The 18,784-nt window shown below is 37.2% G+C and overlaps 1 protein-coding gene across 1 annotated transcript in view; it reads right to left on the bottom strand.

Moving 5' to 3' along the window:
* Positions 1-18,784, bottom strand: part of PCDH15 (protocadherin related 15) — a 990,428-nt gene that overhangs the window by 159,851 nt on the left and 811,793 nt on the right. The gene's annotated exons all lie outside the window — the stretch shown is intronic.

The following is an 18,784-nucleotide window of genomic DNA, read 5'->3' as shown; positions in this document are numbered from 1 at the left end:
ACAATTTATTTTTCTTTGGTTATATAACCACTAATAGAATTGCTGGGTCAAATAGTAATTCTGTTTTAGGTTAATTGAGACATCTCTAAACTGCCTTCCACAGTAGCAGAATTAATTTACATTCCCACCAACAATGAATAAGTGCTTTTTTTTGCTTCCTCCGTAACCTCACCAGCATCTGTTATTTTTTGACTTTTTAATAATCAGTACTCTGACTGGTGTGAGGTGGTATTTCACTGTGGTTTTGATTTGCATGTCTCTGATGATTAGTGATGAGCTTTTCTTTATGTTTGTTAGTTGCTTGTATGTTTTCTTTTGAGAAGTGTCTGTTCATGTCCTCTGATTTTTAATGGGGTGTTTGCTTTTTGCTTGTCAAATTAAGTTCTTTATAGATGCTGGATATTAGACTTTTGTCAGATGCATAGTTCATAAACACTTTCTCCTACAGATTGTCTGTTTACTCTGTTGATAGTCTCTTTGCTGGGCCAAAGCTCTTTCGTTTAATTAGTTCCCACTGATCAATTTTTGTTTTTGTTGTAATTGCTTTTGGTGACTGAGTCATAACTTATGTGCCAAGAGCAATGTCTAGAATGATATTTCTTAAGTTTCCTTCTAGGTTTTTATAGTTTTATGTCTTAAATTTAAGTAATTGATTCTTATTAAAAAAAAAAAATTGTATGTGGTTGAAGGAAGGGCCAAGTTTCATTATTCTCCATATAGCTAGCCAGTTACACCAGCACCATTCATTGAATAGGCAGTTTTTTTCTATAGTTTGTTTTTCTAAGTTTTGTCACACGTCAGATGGTTGTAGATGTGTGACTTTATTTCTGAGAACTCTATTCTGTTCCATTGGTCTATGTGTTTGTTTTTGTACGAATACTATGTTGTTTTGATTATTGTAGCCTTGTATTAATAATATAGTTTGATGTAGGGTAGTGTGATGCTCCCAGCGTTATTCTTTTCGCTTTGCTAATATGATTTATAGTACCATGCTTAATCCTAGCTAATGTGGGGTTCATTCATTCATTCACTCATTTAACACGTTCACTGAATAGAAATTACTGAGTTGTGAGAGTACAAAAAATGAAAAAGCTTACAGGGAGATGGAGTTCATCTCATATCCCCTTCTTCCACATGTTCTTTAGAAATAATTCATCCATGTTGACCTTATTAAACACCAAACTCCTTCCTACCTCAAGGCTTTTCCATTTGCTTTTGTCTTTGCCTGTAAGATTCTTGCATCATTAGCCTCTTTTAACATTCTGGTCTCAAATGACACCAACTCCTCTGCATATACCCATCCATAAACCACTCTAAGTCTATAACTATTGTCTTCATAGTACATATTCTTATGTGAAATTATGTTACATATATAATTGTGTATGGTTTTGCAGCCTGTCTCTGTCCATCATCTGTGCAGCTGTGAGTAGATTTTTTCTGATTTGCATTATTTAAGAGGGCAATAATAATTTGTTAAATGAATACTACAAGTGATTTCAATTGTCCCATAGAACTGATATTTATGGTGTCTTTTAAATGAACATAGAAATTAACCTTCCCGGCCGGGCGTGGTGGCTCACGCCTGTAATCCCAGCACTTTGGGAGGCCAAGGTGGGCGGATCACGAGGTCAAGAGATCGAGACCATCCTGGCTAAAACAGAGAAACCCCATCTCTACTAAAAAAGGAAAAAAAAAAAAAAAAAAAAAAAAAACAGAAAACAAAAAAAACGAGCCGGGCGTGGCGGCTGGCACCTGTAGTCCCAGCTACTTGGGAGGCTGAGGCAGGAGAAAGGCGTGACCCTGGGAGGCGGAGCTTGCAGTGAGCTGAGATCGCGCCACTGCATTTCAGCCTGGGCGACTGAGCAAGACTCCTTCTCAAAAAAAGAAAAAAAAAAAAAGAAATTAACCTTCCCAGTCTTAAAACTTGAGAGAGCTACATTTGTTTTATCTGAGTTCTTTTCTAAGGACACCAACCATCGGGCCTCCCAGATAATATCAAGGAACTGAAACTTCCTAGAGCACTGCATCTGGACAATGAGATACAAGACCCCTCACTGTCATGACTGTCTAACTGACCACCTGTTTCCTGTTGACCAACTCATCTTCTTTATCTCTCCCTAATTCCTGTTTTCCTGCATGTAGTTACATTTCTTCTCTGCAATATAAACCCCTGATTTTAGTCCGGGAGATGGATTTGACATTAACCTCCCATCTCCTGGGCTACAGCAAACCCAATCCCGGCAATGCTTTTTGTCTCAGTGACTGGCTTTCTGTGCAGTCAGCAGCAGGACCTAGACCAAGGGTGTCCAATCTTTTGGCTTCTTTGGGCCACACTGGAAGACAAATTATGTTGTGCCACACATATAATACACTAACACTAATGATAGCTGAAAGCTTTAAAAAAAAATCACAAATAAATCTCATAATGTTTTAAGACAGTTTATGAATTTGTGTTGGGCTGCACTGAAAGCTCTTTTTGGCTGCATGTGGCCTATGGGCCATGGGTTTGACAAGCTTGATCCTAGTCCAAACCCCTGGTATTTCAGTAACACTTATGTGTATGTGTATCATGAGCTGCCAAGATGTATAATACATGGGGATTATGGGAAAAACAGTTCAAGTCAAGATTTTGGTGGGGACAGAGCCAAACCACATCATTCCACCCTGGCCCCTCTCAAATCTCATGTCCTCACATTTCAAAACACAATCAGGCCTTCCCAACAGACCCCCAAAGTCTTAACTCATTCCAGCATTAATCCAAATGTCCAAGTCCAAAATCTCATCTGAGGCACAGCAAGTACCTTCCGCTTATGAGCCTGTAAAATCAAAAGCGTTGTTACTTCCTAGATACAATGAGGATATAGGCTTTTGGTAAATACACCATTCCGAACAAGAGAAATTGGCTAAAATGAAGGGGCTACAGACCCTATGCATGTCTAAAATCCAGTGGGGAAGTTAAATCTTACAGCTCCCAAATGATCTTCTTTTATTCCATATTATATCCAGGTCTCACTGATGCTAGAGGTGTGCTGCTGTGTCCAGAATTGGTGGGTTCTTGGTCTCACTGACTTCAAGAATGAAGCCGCAGACCCTCGTGGTGTTACCGTTCTTAAAGATGGTGTGTCCGGAGCTTGTTCCTTCAGACATTCAGACGTGTCTGGAGCGTCTTCCTTCTGGTGGGTTCCTGGTCTCACTGTCAGGAGTGAAGTTGCAGACCTTCAGGGTGAGTGTTACAGCTCTTAAAGACAGTGCATCTGGAGTTGTTCCTTCTTCCCGGTGGGTTCGTGGTCTGCCTGGCTTCAGGAGTTAAGCTGCAGACCTTCGTGGTGAGTGTTACAGTTCATAAAGGCATCGTGGACCCAAAGAGTAAGCAGCAGCAAGATTTATTGCAAAGAGTCAAAGAATAAAGCCTCCACCGTGTGGAAGAGGACCCCAGTGGGTTGCCACTGACTGACTGGGGCAGCCTGCTTTTATTCTCTTACCTGACCCCACCTACATTCTGCTGATTGGTCCACTTTACAGAGAGCTGATTGGTTCATTTTACAGAGAGCTGATTGGTCCGTTTACAATACTTGAGCTAGACTCAAGAGTCACAGAGTGCTGATTCTCCAAGACCCCATCCAGTTCAGGAGCCCAGCTGGCTTCACCCAATGACTCCTGCACCAGGACTGCAGGTAGAGCTGCCCGCCAGTCCCAAGCCGGGCCTGCACTCTTCAGCCCTTGGGCTGTCCATGGGACCCGGCGGCCACGGTGCAGGGGGCGGCATCCATCCGGGAGGCTCAGGCCACCTGGGAGCCCACGGCAGGGGAAGGAGCTCAGACATGGCGGGCTGCAGGTCCTGAGTCCTGCCCCATGGGGAGGCAGCTAGGGCCTGGCGAGTGCAGCGGGGTACAGCCCCGGCGGGCTGGCACTGCTGGGGGACGCAGCGCAACCTCTGCAAGCTGCTGGCCCAGGTGCTAAGCCCCTCGCTGCCCTGGGCCGGAGGCACTGGCTGGTGGCTCAGTGTGCTGGCCCGCCCAGCCCACAGCCACCGGAACTCACACTGGTCCTCCAGCGCAGGCCCGGTTCCTGCCGGTGCCTCTCCCTGCACACCTCCCGGCAAGCAGAGGGAGGCAGCTCCGGCCTCAGCCAACCTAGAGAGGGTTCCCACGGTGCCATGGCAGGCTGAAGGTCTCCTCTAGCGCCGCCAGAGTGGACGCCGATGCCGGAGGCCAAGGAGGCGCTGAGAGTGAGGGCTGCTAGCACATTGGCACCTCTTACTGCCCTGGCCTTGGACAGCACCACCTTTATGGCTTTGCAGGGTATAGCCCCCTCTTGACTGTTTTCATGGCTGGCATTGAATGCCTGCAGTTTCTCCAGGCACACAGAGCAAACTGTCAGTGGATTTACCATTCTGGGGACTGGAAGACAGTGGCTCTCTTCTCACTGTTCCACTAGGCAGTGCACCAGTGGAACTCTGTGTGGGGGCTCCCACCACACATTTCTCTTCTGTACTTCCCTAGGAGAGGTTCTCCATGAGGGTTCTGCCCCTGCAGCACACCTCTGCCTGGACATCTAGGCATTTCCATACATCCTTTGAAATCTAGGCAGAGGTTCCTAAACCTCAATTACTGTCTGTCTTCTCTACAACCGCTGGGCCAATACCACAGGGAAGCTGCAACGATTGAGAATTGCACCCTCTGAAGCAATGGCCTGAACTGTACCTTGGCCCCTTTTAGCCTGCCTGGAGTGGCTAGGATGCAGGGAACCAAGTCCTGAGGCTACACACAACAGGGAGTCCCTGGACCCAGCTCAGGAAACCCTTTTTCCTTCTTAGGCCTCTGGGTGTGTGATGGGAGCGGATGCTGTGAATGTCTCTGACATGCCCTGCAGACATTTTCCCCACTGTCATGCTGAGTAACATTTGGCTCCTCATTATTATGCAAATTTCATCTGCCAATTGGAATTTCTCTCCAGAAAATGGGTTTTCTTTTCTACTGCATCATCAGGCTAAAAAATTTTCAAGCTTTTATGCTCTGCTTCCTCTTGAACACTTCGCCACTTAGAAATTTCTTCCGCCAGGTACCCTAAGTCATCTCTCTCAAGTTCAATGTTCCACAGATATCTAGAGCGGGGGCAAAATGCTGCCAGTCTCTTTGCATAGCAGGTGTGACCTCCAGTTCCCAACAACCTCCTCATCTCCATCTAAGACCAGCTCAGCCTGGACTTTGTTGTCCATATCACTATGAGCAGTTTGCTCAAACCCATTCAACAAGTCTCTATGAAGTTCCAAACTTTCCCACATCTTCCTGTCTTCTTCTGAGCCCTCCAAACTGTTCCAGCCTCTGCCTGTTATCCAGTTGCACAGTCACTTCCACATTTTCAGGTGTCTTTACAGCAGTGCTGCTCTACCTGGTATCAATTTACTGTATTAATCCGTTCTCACACTGCTATGGGGACATACCAGATACTGGGTAATTTATAAAGTAAATAAATTTAATTAACTCATAGTTCTGCAGGGCTGAGGAGGCCTCAGGAAACTTACAATCATGGCAGAAACTTACAAGATATCCTTCACAAGATGACAGCAAAGAGAAGTGCAGAGTGAAGTAAGGGAAAAAACCCCTTATAAAGCCATCAGATTTTGTGAGAACCAACTCACTATCAGGAGAAGGGCATGGAAGTAACCCCCCCACCCCCCATGATTCAATTGTCTCCCACCGGCTCTCTCCCACTACACGTGAGAATTATGGGAACTACAGTTCAAGATGAGATTTGGGTGGGGACACAGCAAAACCATATTGTCCTCTAAGAATTAATTTACCTAAGAATGTGGATAAATTGTTGGGAAGTTTTCAATTTATAACCCATAAATATCTGTTCATTTTCTCATTTACAGCTTCTCATATTTGTCTCTTAAGTTGGTGGGCAAGGATGAGAAACACAGATATGCTTTTGTACTTATGGGCCTCACAATTGGACGGGTTGGAGAGACAGAAGGTACACATAAAAACACAATTATCTCCCAAAATTTCCGATTAAAACTGTGAAAAGGAAGCATGTGGTACTATTCAATGGAGGTGTTACAACTAGAGAACAGATCTTAAGATTTATAGTAAAGCAGACTTTATAACTCATTGCAGACACTCACAAATCACAAAATACACAAAGTGTATTTTACTTCATAGAGAGTACAGTAATTGTATTAGTCTAATTTAGCATACCATTTTAGTATTAAATGATAAGCTAGGCCAGGTGTGGTGGCTCATGCCTGTAATCCCAGCACTTTGGGAGGCTGAGGTGTGTAGATCACCTGAGGTCAAGAGTTCAAGACCAGCCTGCCCAACGTGGTGAAATTCCTTCTGTACTACAAATACAAAAAAATTAGCCTGGCATGGTGGCAGGCACCTGTAATCCAACCTACTTGGGAGGCTGAGGTAGGAGAATTGCTAGAACCCTGGGGCTGGAGGTTGCAGTGAGCTGAGATCACACCACTGCACTCCAGCCTGGGTGACAGAGTGAGACTGCATCTCAAAAAAAAGAAAGAAAAAAAAACCTTAATTTTATTAGGATTTTGAACAAGGGGTAAAAGTAGACAAGTATCAGTAGGAAGTTACATAAATTAAAAGCTGTCTTTTAAACAAAAAGTCTTACTAATTTTCAGTAAGAACTTTATTAAAATATGTATCTTTTAAAAATGTGTGGGATTCTAAAGACCCTATAAGCATATTTTCATGAAAACTTTCTTCTCAAATATTACAGTGCCATAGATGACATCAAAATTACTTCAAGAGTTCAGGCATTAATATCCTAAAGTTTACAGTTGATAAGGATGTAAGCACTATACCAAACGAGAGGCAAAGTTGTGTTTTTCCATCACTCTGAAAGTGAGGAGAAAGAAGAGGAAAACTTAATATCAATGTGCTTCACATAAGCTAAGTGTGTCATTCTCCATTAAGCCCAAACAGTAATCCAGCGAAATAGGTCTTCTTATTCCTATATGGATACAAGGTTTAAAGAAGTTAATTAACTGCTGTACAATATAAGTTTATGAGTTAAACACAAACACCAACACTAGTGATATTAGTCAATAATTTTCATAAACTCTACAGATGTTCACCAAACCTAACGGCACTCAGGAAGAACATGATTTATGACATCTATTATGAAAGAATCAATTTTTTTTGGTTCATGACTTAGGTATATTTCTAAATATGATTGGGGATAGGAGGTAACATTTAAATATTATGCGGTTTCCAAAATATGAAAGAAATGATATCAGCTTTGTGATGTAATTTTATCTGCTAAATTTGAATTGTGTAGAATTCAATAATTATGAATATGAATATTTACTTATATCTGTATTAATATGAATAATACATGGCAGACAAATCCTGCATTGATGATGCTCACGTTAGATTTTTAAAATCAAAATGTGATATAATTCTACACAATAATAAGGTGGGAATAATTAATATAGCAGAATAAATATAAATTTACATGAAGAAAATAGAATAATAAGATTTCAATTATTTTCTTCATTATTTAGCATGTTTTCTACTTTTGATTTCTATTCTTATAGTGTGTTAAACACAATATGTTTTGGCTTAATTATAGTGAGAATATAATTAATTACTACAGAAGGTAATTGCATACCTGTATGAAGGATGTTTCAAACTTGAAAACTTAGGGAATTTCAATGAGAATATAATGGACCCAAATAATTAGGTCCTTAATATCAGGGGACATCTTGATTTAGTCATTTTTCTTAAAAACATAATTATCAAGAAATTACTTATTCAGGCTCACATCGTTTCCTTCATAATTTCTTCATAATTATAGCCATCACATTGTATCAGGGAATACTAAACTTACTATTACCATTAAAAACAAACATTAAGTAATTTGTTTTCAAGAGCACAAAAATTTTACCCCGACAGGGTTTGCAAAATTATTTTTCCCAAAGTCTTTGAAGCAACTACTCTGATTTATTTTGTAACAATGCAATTCACAAAATCTCCCAAGTATGATTTAACATCAGGAATTACTATAAAGGAATTACTACAAAGTGGTTTTTTGGTGTATGTGTGTATACATATGTGTGTGTGTGTATACATATATATACATATACACATATAACGTGTGTATATACACATATATGTGATATACATATATATATGTGTATATCACATATATGTATATCTACATATATATGTGTATCTACATGTATGTATATGTGTATATACACATATATGTATATATACATATATATGTGTATCTACATATATACACATGTTAGGTTTGGTGAACATCTGTAGAGTTTATGAAAATTATTGACTAATGTCACTAGTGTTGGTGTTTGTGTTTAACTCATGTGTATTTTATATATATATATATATACACACACACACACTATATATATATATTTTGCAGGCATGTGACTTAGTCATATTTTAGTGAATTTAACTGGATGTCAAGGTATCCTTAAAGGAGAAAATAGAAAAAAAAAAAAGAAACACCTGGCCAAACTCTTCATGTAACCACTAAGAAAGTCATGTGCTTTTTTTACTTCTTCCTCCCTCTTCCCTGTTTTTAACATCTGGAATGATCAATATGTTTTGACAACATGTTGGCAAGTTCCTTATGCAGTTTGACACTTCATATAAGGTATTTGTATAGTTCAGTTTCTATAGATAGGATATTGACACAGCTATTAAAGATTGTAAAAAATATTTGCTTTAAGGCTATTTACCACTAAATGTTTTGGGAAATGTGCTTTTCAAAGGTAATTGTAACTCGACCCTTAAAGGCATCAGATAACACATTCCTTGTAAAATGTATTTATTTAAACACAGTTAAGTTTATGAAATTGTCATTTGGCACACCTTCAGACTTTCCTAATACAAAAAATTCATGTAGTCAAAGGAACTTAAGAGATGAATCTTGCCTGAGCTAGTAATTAGTGACCCCATATTCTATGCCTTAAAGCCCTTCCATTTTTCTTGGGATAAAACGATTCTTAATACTGTCTTCACAATCTACCAGATTACGCAGGATCCAACTAGGTTTCCCTCTCCATCCTCCTGAAAAACAAAATGGCCCTGGATTTTTGAAACTTATTGTTCTTCCTCATATTTCAGGGCCTGGTTCTTTTGTTACGTTACTTTGTCTTGGCATAACCTTCAGATCTCAGCTCAGAATCACTTCTAGAACCTGCCTTGACTCTCTAGATACAATCATGCTCCCTCTTATCTGGTTTCACAGAACCCTAAACATATTCTAAGTACTTTTCTCTCTTTTTTTTTTTAACTTTAATTTTTTTAATTTTTTCTTTTTTTCTTTTTTTTTTTTTTTTGAGGCGGAGTCTCCCTGTGTTCCCCAGGCTGGAGTGCAGTGGCAAGATCTCCGCTCACTGCAAGCTCCGCCTCCTGGGTTCAGCCATTCTCCTGCCTCAGCCTCCAGAGTAGCTGGGACTACAGGCGCCTACCACCACGTCCGGCTAGTTTTTTGTAATGTTTAGTAGAGATGGGGTTTCACCGTGTTAGTCAGGATGGTCTCGATCTCCTGACCTCATGATCCACCCGCCTGGGCCTCCCAAAGTGCTGGGATTACAGCCGTGAGCAACCGCGGCTGGCCTTATTTGATTGACTTAACTTTTATCCTTTTAGGTTTGAAATACTGAGGCTTGGAACCGTGATAGTTTTCCCTTATTGCTTAATCTAGCATCTCTTATATAATAGAAGCTCTTTAAATAATATTCAATGCACAAACATATAGTAAATCTTGAGGAATTTTTATTGTTTGGATCTCAAGGGTACATATTTGAGTTAAATATAATCTATAGTTTATGAAACATTATCATTGATGGGTCGTCAAGGCATATTTGTTTATTCATTTCTTTCTCTCCTTTTATTTTCATACCTTCTTTTCTTACCTCTCTTTGCCACCAGTGGCAATCTTTTTAATACATTTAAGGAGTATCTTTTAAGTAGACCATTTATAGTACATTTTATTATAGTTTAGCAAATATCCCCTTCCCCCTCCACTTCCTGTTCTACTGATTTTTTGGGCTAGGCCATGTGACTTGCTTTGGTCAATAGACATGAAGAACTGTGACATGGGAGCCGTCTTTACATGTCATCATGTGGTTAGGGAAGTTCTCTTAGGATTCTGTTCTTATCATGTGAAAAGCAGGCCTGGTTAGCCATGCGTCCCTGCAGAAAGAGGTATGTGGAATAGACATGAGCCCAGTCAAAGTCAGCCAATTCCTAGCTGCCTCACAGACCCATAAATAAAAATATTGATCTTTGCCATTGTAGAACAGTGAGATTTTGGTGGTGTTTACTAAGAATTATTTTTGTAGGAAAACCTATAGATGCTACTGTGTGCTTAAAAAAAATGTGTAATGGTATTGCTTTCTTTTTCTCACTGTTTTCACTGAGCACTAAGTTCTTACATTTCATTCTTTTTGCTATGTGTTAATCAAATCCTGCCGTGCCAGAAGTTCACAGGGTACTTCACAGTAACTAATGATCATAGTTGTATAGGAATCTCTGTGATATGTTAGAAAGTTCCTAATGTGACAGATAATGTTCCTGACAATTGCATTATCTTGAATGCTTTTAACTTACTTGACTCTGTAGTAACGATGGCTTGGGGTTGGAGAGAGGATGGGGTGGCGCGCTCTGCATTATCATGATGAGTGAAACAGCCAGGTGTGAAGCCAAACAAGCTGTAGCATTTAGCTACCATGGTAGTCTAGTCAAAGGGAAACTTCGAAACAGAATACTCAGGTCCAGTCCTTAGATTATAAACACACCCCGAGAAAAGATCAAGCAGGGAAAAAATTGTCGTGGTCATGTTTCAGAGGTACAGCACCTTCCTGACTCCCCAGTACCATATGCCACCCCCTTCTTCTCTACAACTTATGCTCGGTTCCTGGACCTCTGACCTTTACAGGATTTTCTAGAATGCAGGGGAGAAGCACAAAGAGAAGGAAGCAGATCACAAAATATTAATATGGATGACAGATCTCATAGACTTAAAGCATAAAAAAGGTCAGAGTAAACATAAAAAAATGATAGTTAATATATATTATTTACTATATGATAGGCACCAACTGTTTCACATAAATTACATCATTTCAACCTCAGAGCAACCCTATAAAATATTTCTTTTGTTTTTAGAACACATGAAATATACTCTCTAAACAAATTTTTTAAGTGTATCACACAGTATTGTTAACTATAGTCACAATGTTGGAAAGCAGATCCTTAGAACAATACCAGAAAAACAAACGACAAATAACTCAATTAAGAAATGGGTAAAGGATTTGAACAAACACTTAAAAAAAAATGACATACAAATGGCCAACAGTACATAAAAACGTGCTCAACATCATTAGTCATCAGGGAAATAAAAGTCAAAACTACAATCAGATATCACCTCATGCCTTATAGGATTGCTATTATTTGAAAAAATATTTTTAAAAAAGCAGGAATGTGGAGAAATTGCTACACTTGTGCATTGTTGCTGGAAATGTAAAATGGCACTGTCAATGTGAGAAACAGTATGGGGTTTCCTCAAAAAATTACAAATATAACTACCATATGATCCAGCAGTTCCACTTTTAGGAATTTATTCAAAAGATCTGAAATCAGGATCTCGAAGAGATACCTATCTGTACTTTCATGTGTGCTGAAGCATTATTCAGAATATCCAAGATGTGGAAACAGCCTAAACGTTCATTGATAGATGAATGGATGAAGAAAATGTGGTATATACATACAAGTGAACATTACTCAGCTTTAAAAAGAAGGAAGTACTGCCATTTGTAACAATGTGCAGGAATCTTGAGGACATTATGCTAAGTGAACTAAGCCAGTAATAGGACCAATACCGCATGATTGCGTTTACATGAGATATCTAAAACAGTCAAACTTAGAGAAGCAAAGGTGGTTGTCAGGGGCTAAGGGAAAGAGGACATAAGGAGTGGCTGTTCACGGGGTATAAAGTTTTAATTGTGCTATTTTTGTTCTCATTTTCCAGATGCCAGAACTGAGGGTTACAGTGAATTAGTGACTTGACCAAGGCTACAGGGCTAGTCAGTGGGAGTTTCTGAAGTTGAAACCAGACATTCTTGCTCCTGAGCCCACAATCTTGAAACCATTTAAAATTTTATTGAGCTGGTAAACTATATAAATTTGCATATGAGGGGCCATCATACACCAAACACAATTCATACAAAGAAAGAATATCTAAGTATGTACTAGTAAAAAACTTTAATATAAAAATGGAGATTTTTATAAGCAGATAAAGATAAAATATTGAAAAATGAAGAAAAATTAATTTGGCTTCACATTTTATAATTTATTAAATAATAAAAAATAGTGAAACATCATCTATATAGCTTTAAAGGGAAAAAAAAATTGACCCAAGACTCTAGTAGTCTTTCAAGTTTTACAAGCGTAAGTAAAAAAAAGTGTCATATAAGAACTTACAAGGTGTATATCTTCAATAAATTGAAGACATAATTAACTAAGAGATGCAGCAAATGAAGAGCTTAAGAGTGGATGGGTCAGAATATAAAAGGAGTGTTGTACGTCATACATAGGTTTAAATATGGAAAATATAAAAAGCTATTGTAAATATGCCTAGGAAATATAATTAAGGCACCATAAATTATTTTTAAAGAAAATGTACGTGACTAATTCTTCAAAGAATGAAAATGCACTTACACAGTTAAAAACAAAAAGGTGAGTTATAAATAAATGTCGTATCCCCAAATGACTCAGACATATGAAACTTAAAAGACTAAGAAGGTAGCATCAGGAGACCAGAGGCCATTTACCATGAAGGCCGCCCATGGGTTCCTAATCAACAGAACTATGGTCCTTCATTTAAATTTCATTGTCCTTGCCCTGTCTGCAAAGTTTTTCACCATTCATTTCCTTTTCTCCATTGAAAATTTCTTTTCACCTGTACTGCATCACTAGCAGATTTCCTTTCCATCTTGTCGGTCTTTACTTTCTCTGGCTCTTTCCAGTAATCATTCCCTGACGTATCCCCAAATTCTGAGAGTCTATTTCCAGGTTTGTCTCTTATCTGATTATGTTTTCATTCTTGGAGAATGGATTTACTCTCAGAGTTTGAACCTCAATTCAGGTAACTCCTGTGTTCACATTTCTTTTTTAAGCTCTTAGTCTGATATTTTCTGCCTGATCCATCCCAGGCCCTTTAAATGCAACCACATCATCCCCACATCAGATCAAACTAGCTGCGGCAACTCAATACCTATCATCTATAGGGTCCTCCTCATGGAGTTGCTGATCTGTGTGAAGGCAACCTTAGCCTCACGCTGTCATCTGCCTCTAGCCTCCTTTCAGAGTTAGGTTTCATGTACTCCTTGGTTTGATAACTGAGCAACAGATAAGGTTTCTGCCAGCCCCACGGTACAGCTCTTTCAGCCTCCATCCTCCACACCTGAAGCCGAGGGGATGGGGGAGGGTGTGGGTGCCAATTTTTATCATTCTATAGATAGTTGCACATAGATTTTTTGAAATAATATCAAATTTAATTTGTCCTAAAATTGACCTCATGTGTCAGACTGTGACACAGTGTCTAGGCTGTGTTAGGTCTGTGTTTGATTGTAGGGCAACCGTCCAAACATAGTCACCATGCAAGAAAATGAACGAATTGCAAAGAGGACAAAGATAAGACCAGGAATTATGAGTGGCTTAACTTACAGGGTGTTAAGGCCAAGAATCCAGGTCATGAGAAGCCATGATATCCTTTCAGAAGGTCTGTTTCCATTTCCTCTGGCAAGACATTCAGAATAAAGAATATCATTTAAGCCATAAAGGAGGTCTGTGGGCCAGTCCCAGAGAAAGCCTATTATATTTCACTCAATTTTCTTGGAAACCTGTCTTGTTTAAAGTATATTGGGACCCAGATTCTGTGAGGTATATTCTTACTCCCTATCCCCAAAGTATGTAAATTATTGATACTGTTAAAAGAAAAACTTTAGACAAATTTAAGAGTTTAACTGAGAAAAGAAAAAAAAAAAGATTTGCAAATCAGCCCTTAGAATCAAAGAAAATTCATAGAGACTTTGGCACTGTTGCAAGGTCAAACATCTATGGGGAAATAAATGTGATGTGGAAAAACCAAAACTGAGAGACAGAAACAGCTGCATTGGTTACAGCTCAGCATTTGCCTTATTTAAACAAAGTTTAAACAGTTGGCCCTCTGTGAGTGGTTAAAGTATAGCTACTGGGATTGGCTGGGACTAAGCTGTTGTTACAGGGAAACATGCTACTAAAGTTAGGCTTTTAGTTTGTTTACCTGGTAAGTATGTGAGTATGGAGATTTTTCAGGCTAGATTTAATTTTATTTAGTAATACATTATGGGATCTGAAGGACACTTTTGTAAAGGATGAAACAAACACATTTTACCCACATTTCCATTTATAACAAAAGAAAAATGCCCTTTAGCTCTGGTAAGTATGACAGTTTCTAAATTAAAAGAGCATTATTTACATCTGAATTATTAATTCTAATATTAATTTCAAGTATTATTAATAATATAATCATTTTTCATTAAGAACTTACAAAGTGTATATCCTCAATAAATTGAAGACATAATTAACTAAGAGATGCAGCAAATGAAGAGGTTAAGAGTGGATGGGTCAGAATATAAAAGGAGTGTTGTATGTCATACATAGGTTTAAATATGGAAAATATAAATAGCTGTTGTAAATATGCCTAGGAAATATAATTAAGGCACCACAAATTATTATGCCTAGGAAATATAATTCCCTTCCCTTTTATAATTCCCTTCCCTTTTATACCCGTTTACACTTTCAAATCTAATTCTATTCCATTGCCGTTTTAAAGATCAAGCCCCAACTGTTTCACGATGTGCCTTCTTTCTAATTAAGTATTTGAGACCAATGGGAGTCAGGCTGGGACTATATCATGTCAATTTTCACAAGCTGACATTCACAGTAAAAGTAGTTCTTGATTATTTCCCTAACAGCTTTGATGTTAAGGGGAAAAAAAAGCAACAACAACACTGAGCTGTGTATATTCCCTCCTCATGCTCCTGGGTGAGAAATCATAGTTAGTAGCTGCTGATCTTAAAAATCAGAGTTTCTACTACATTGCTAGCAATAACCTAAATCAGTACACAATAACACAAGCCAGTATGTGGTGAGTCATGAAAAATAGATCAGTAGTGATATCAATTGAAAATGATACAGAAAAACTATATTATCTGGAAAGAAAAATACATTTTTATAACACTCTTGGTCCTGAATAGTTTTAAATATGGCACACGAAACCAAGCAAGCAGCAAATTACAGATAAAGATGACTTACTTTCTACTGTTAACACTCTCCACAAATAGATTGTAACAGAATGACTATTTGGAGGGTTAAGCATTGGGAGATGTCCATAATTACATAGCATGTTGGGTAACATCATGACATTTTAATAAAACACATATACATTATAGAAAAGAAGAACTGGCCATTTTTTTTTTATTCTCTACAAATTAACAAAAGTACCCTTGACAGATGGGTGTTAAAACCCCTTTGCAAATAATTCCTCAGGTAGCTCATCTAAACTCTGAAAAGCTGCAATAGCTCTCAAAATCTCAACAGAGGGAAATAAAATACTTCACAGTTGTAATGATTTTATCTTTATATGTATACTTTCTGAAAAAGTATAGTGAGAATACTAAGTATTTGGGAACTCATTTTAAACTCCATAACTATTAAAAATTGTAAGAAGTTTTATGTAGCATATTTATTTCACAAATCAGTATCAAAGTCTGAAAAAAGAAGTCTTAAATGTCTACATAATTCTCACAATGCATATATATATAAGTTGGGCAAAATTGCTCATATTAAACATGTTCCAATTACTACCCTACTTTAAATAAGAACCTTATAAATTCCTAAAATATATCAAATGTAAGGAATGGTATCAGTTTCAAAAAGAACAAAACTATGCAAATAAATATTACACCTGCAGGTTTTTTTTTTTTTTTGTCAAATTTGGGAATGAGACATCTGTGGTGAAAAGAAATAATAGGTTAGTCATTTTTAATTTCCAAAATGATCAGTCATTCACTATCCGTGTCCCATGTGAACTACATAATGTCAATGTTGTCACAAAAGCAAGGTAGAAAAAACAGATCCTCTCAGCTTTAATTCAGTAGGGGGAAAAGTTCCTGGAATATGTTTTTCTTCCCTCTGGAGCACTTCAGTTTTGCAAAACATGTATTTTATAATTCTTAATTTATATTCAACAACATCGTTCTCTCTGGCTTTCAGAGTTTTTCCAGTTTCTCTGATAGTTCAAAAAGTTTCAGTGGTGTCATTTTATAGTTTAAAATGAGTGGTTCTCACTTCATTCAAAAGAAAGAGGATGCCTTGAAAACAATGTGGCCAACCTCTATAAATGAAAATTATTATTGCTTAATAATAGTAATACCTAATATATGCGGCTCAGAAGCCTGGTTGAGCATGTATATACATCAATCATTTAATTCTCCTAGCCCTTAAATGGCCAAACTAAGTCTTGGAGATATTAAGAATTTTTTCTAGGGTAGTATAAAACTAAATTTCTGAAAATCTGGCACATTTTGTCAATCCTGAAGAATACAGAATAACCATTTATGTATTCACCTATTACTCAACAAATGTTTCCTGGCAGACTAGTAAGTAGCAGGCTTAGAGTTAGACATGGGAATACAAACTGAAATAAATTTTGATTCCTGCCCTCAAGGACCTTACATTCTAGTTCAGAAGAGAGACTATCAAATAAACCTACAGTGTTAAGATAGATACTTACAGCCCCAGGTAGTGGCACAAGATCCCTGAAGAACATGAAATTGAAACTATTTTCTTCTAACTAATCAACATTTATAACAGTAACAGAGTAGAAAACACTTGGCAAGCCTATCCGAATAATAATTATTCTGTCTTTATGGTACCAACATAAAATAAGGGTAAAAATCAAGCATAACATTAAAAAAATTATGTAATATAGTAATTTCAAAAATGTTCCTGGAATTGAGCTTTAATTTAGGATTCGTGCAGGTGCAACCAAATTGCAACTATGCTCACTTAAGGGATCCAATTTGCAGCAACGATTCAAAACCTCAATTCTGCTCATAGCTATATCAAAAGATTGTTGGTATTTCAAGGGGGAAAACTGAGTCTAATAAATATATACTCAACTGAAGTAAATAGACTCCGTATGTCAATTGAATGACTGGTATCCACTTTCTATCTAATGAAAGGCCAACATCAATTATTAAACTCTAAAAATTACTGCTGGGAATGCAAAACTGAAAACCTCTTCCAAAGAAACATGAAATTTAAATCTGGCAAATTTATTTAAAAGGGCTTCAAAGTGTAAAAACAGAGCTTTCTCTTTAGATAAATACTATTGATAAGTAATTTATCTTCTTTATAGAACAGACAGCAGACCAAGACAACTTTCTGCACCTTGGTGGCTGTGCTCTGCATGCCAAGCCAGGCACCACAGTCATTAGTACCAAAAGGGAAGTAAGGAATTTACTGTCTATATGAAGACTTTGAGGGCTGTCCTATGTAGGTGAAAAATAGCGCTACTTTTAGTCTCTCATCATTAACGCCGTTAAACTCTATATTAAATTCTGTGCTGATGAAAAATTTTAAAAAATGTATGTGAGTATTGTGTTTGCTTATACTTATTTATTACAGAGTGTTATGGTTTCTATTTGAAATTCCGTCTTTTCTATAAAATTTTCAGTTTCTTGAGAGCAAAAACTGGTTACCACAATGACCAGTATATAGTTGGTGCTAAAAACACATATGTTGAATAAAATTGAATACATATTCCTAATTTCAAAGTATATTGTACATGTTACAATGTACTTAAAAAACAGACAAATTGCCAGTTTCACATTCACCATCTCTATTGATGGGTTCAAGTCTATGAAATTTTGACTATCATATATCCCAAAACACAATAGAGCAGTTTCAAAGACATTTTAACACACTTAAGAAAAGGAGTTTCTGAATTAAAGCCCACCACTTTCATGTTAACATTAGTATATTTTGATTCCTTATAGTCACAATAGAGTTTATAAAGACTTGTCCAAATTGAAGGTGAAAAATGTTATGATGGCCATTCACCTTTAATTAAATACAAGCATTAAAAGAAATACTATTTATATTAGCAATAGAAAACAGAACTTTTAAATTATAAGATTCAGGATTTTATTTTCTTACTCTTCTAAAATAGTTAATTTAACTTTTATTTGTATTTTTCTAAAATTTGTCAGCCACCAACTTATAGTGTGAGCCTACACACTCAAAGAAAAATTTAAGTCATCATTCAGTTCTTAGGATAATAATTAATATTTATAAAACACTCAAGGTATTTATAGAAAGCATTTTTTATATGTATACTATTAATTCTATATGGTATTTTATCACTCCTGCTCTAATAATAATTAAAAACCTTGCCTTGAAATATAATTCGGAATTCTCAAAAGAAGTAAAGTTCTGTATGATAAAAGAATCTGTTACTTATTTTCTATAAGCAATCTTAAGCTTTTTAATTTACCAAAATAAACATATTCAATATAAGTTTTATGTGATGTGTTGATTTGGAGTTTGCTAACAAAATAGTCATACATGCATACAATGGAAAATACATAAATTGAAAACATATCCAGATTAAGTGAAGCTTACAAATGTAGACAATTCTTTTTACCTATATTTATCATTGTTAGATAAATTAGTAAATA

This window comes from Macaca mulatta, chromosome 9 (genome assembly GCF_049350105.2).
Source record: "Macaca mulatta isolate MMU2019108-1 chromosome 9, T2T-MMU8v2.0, whole genome shotgun sequence".
Taxonomy (NCBI): Eukaryota; Metazoa; Chordata; class Mammalia; order Primates; family Cercopithecidae; genus Macaca; species Macaca mulatta.
This window is presented reverse-complemented; position numbering and strand designations above follow the sequence as displayed.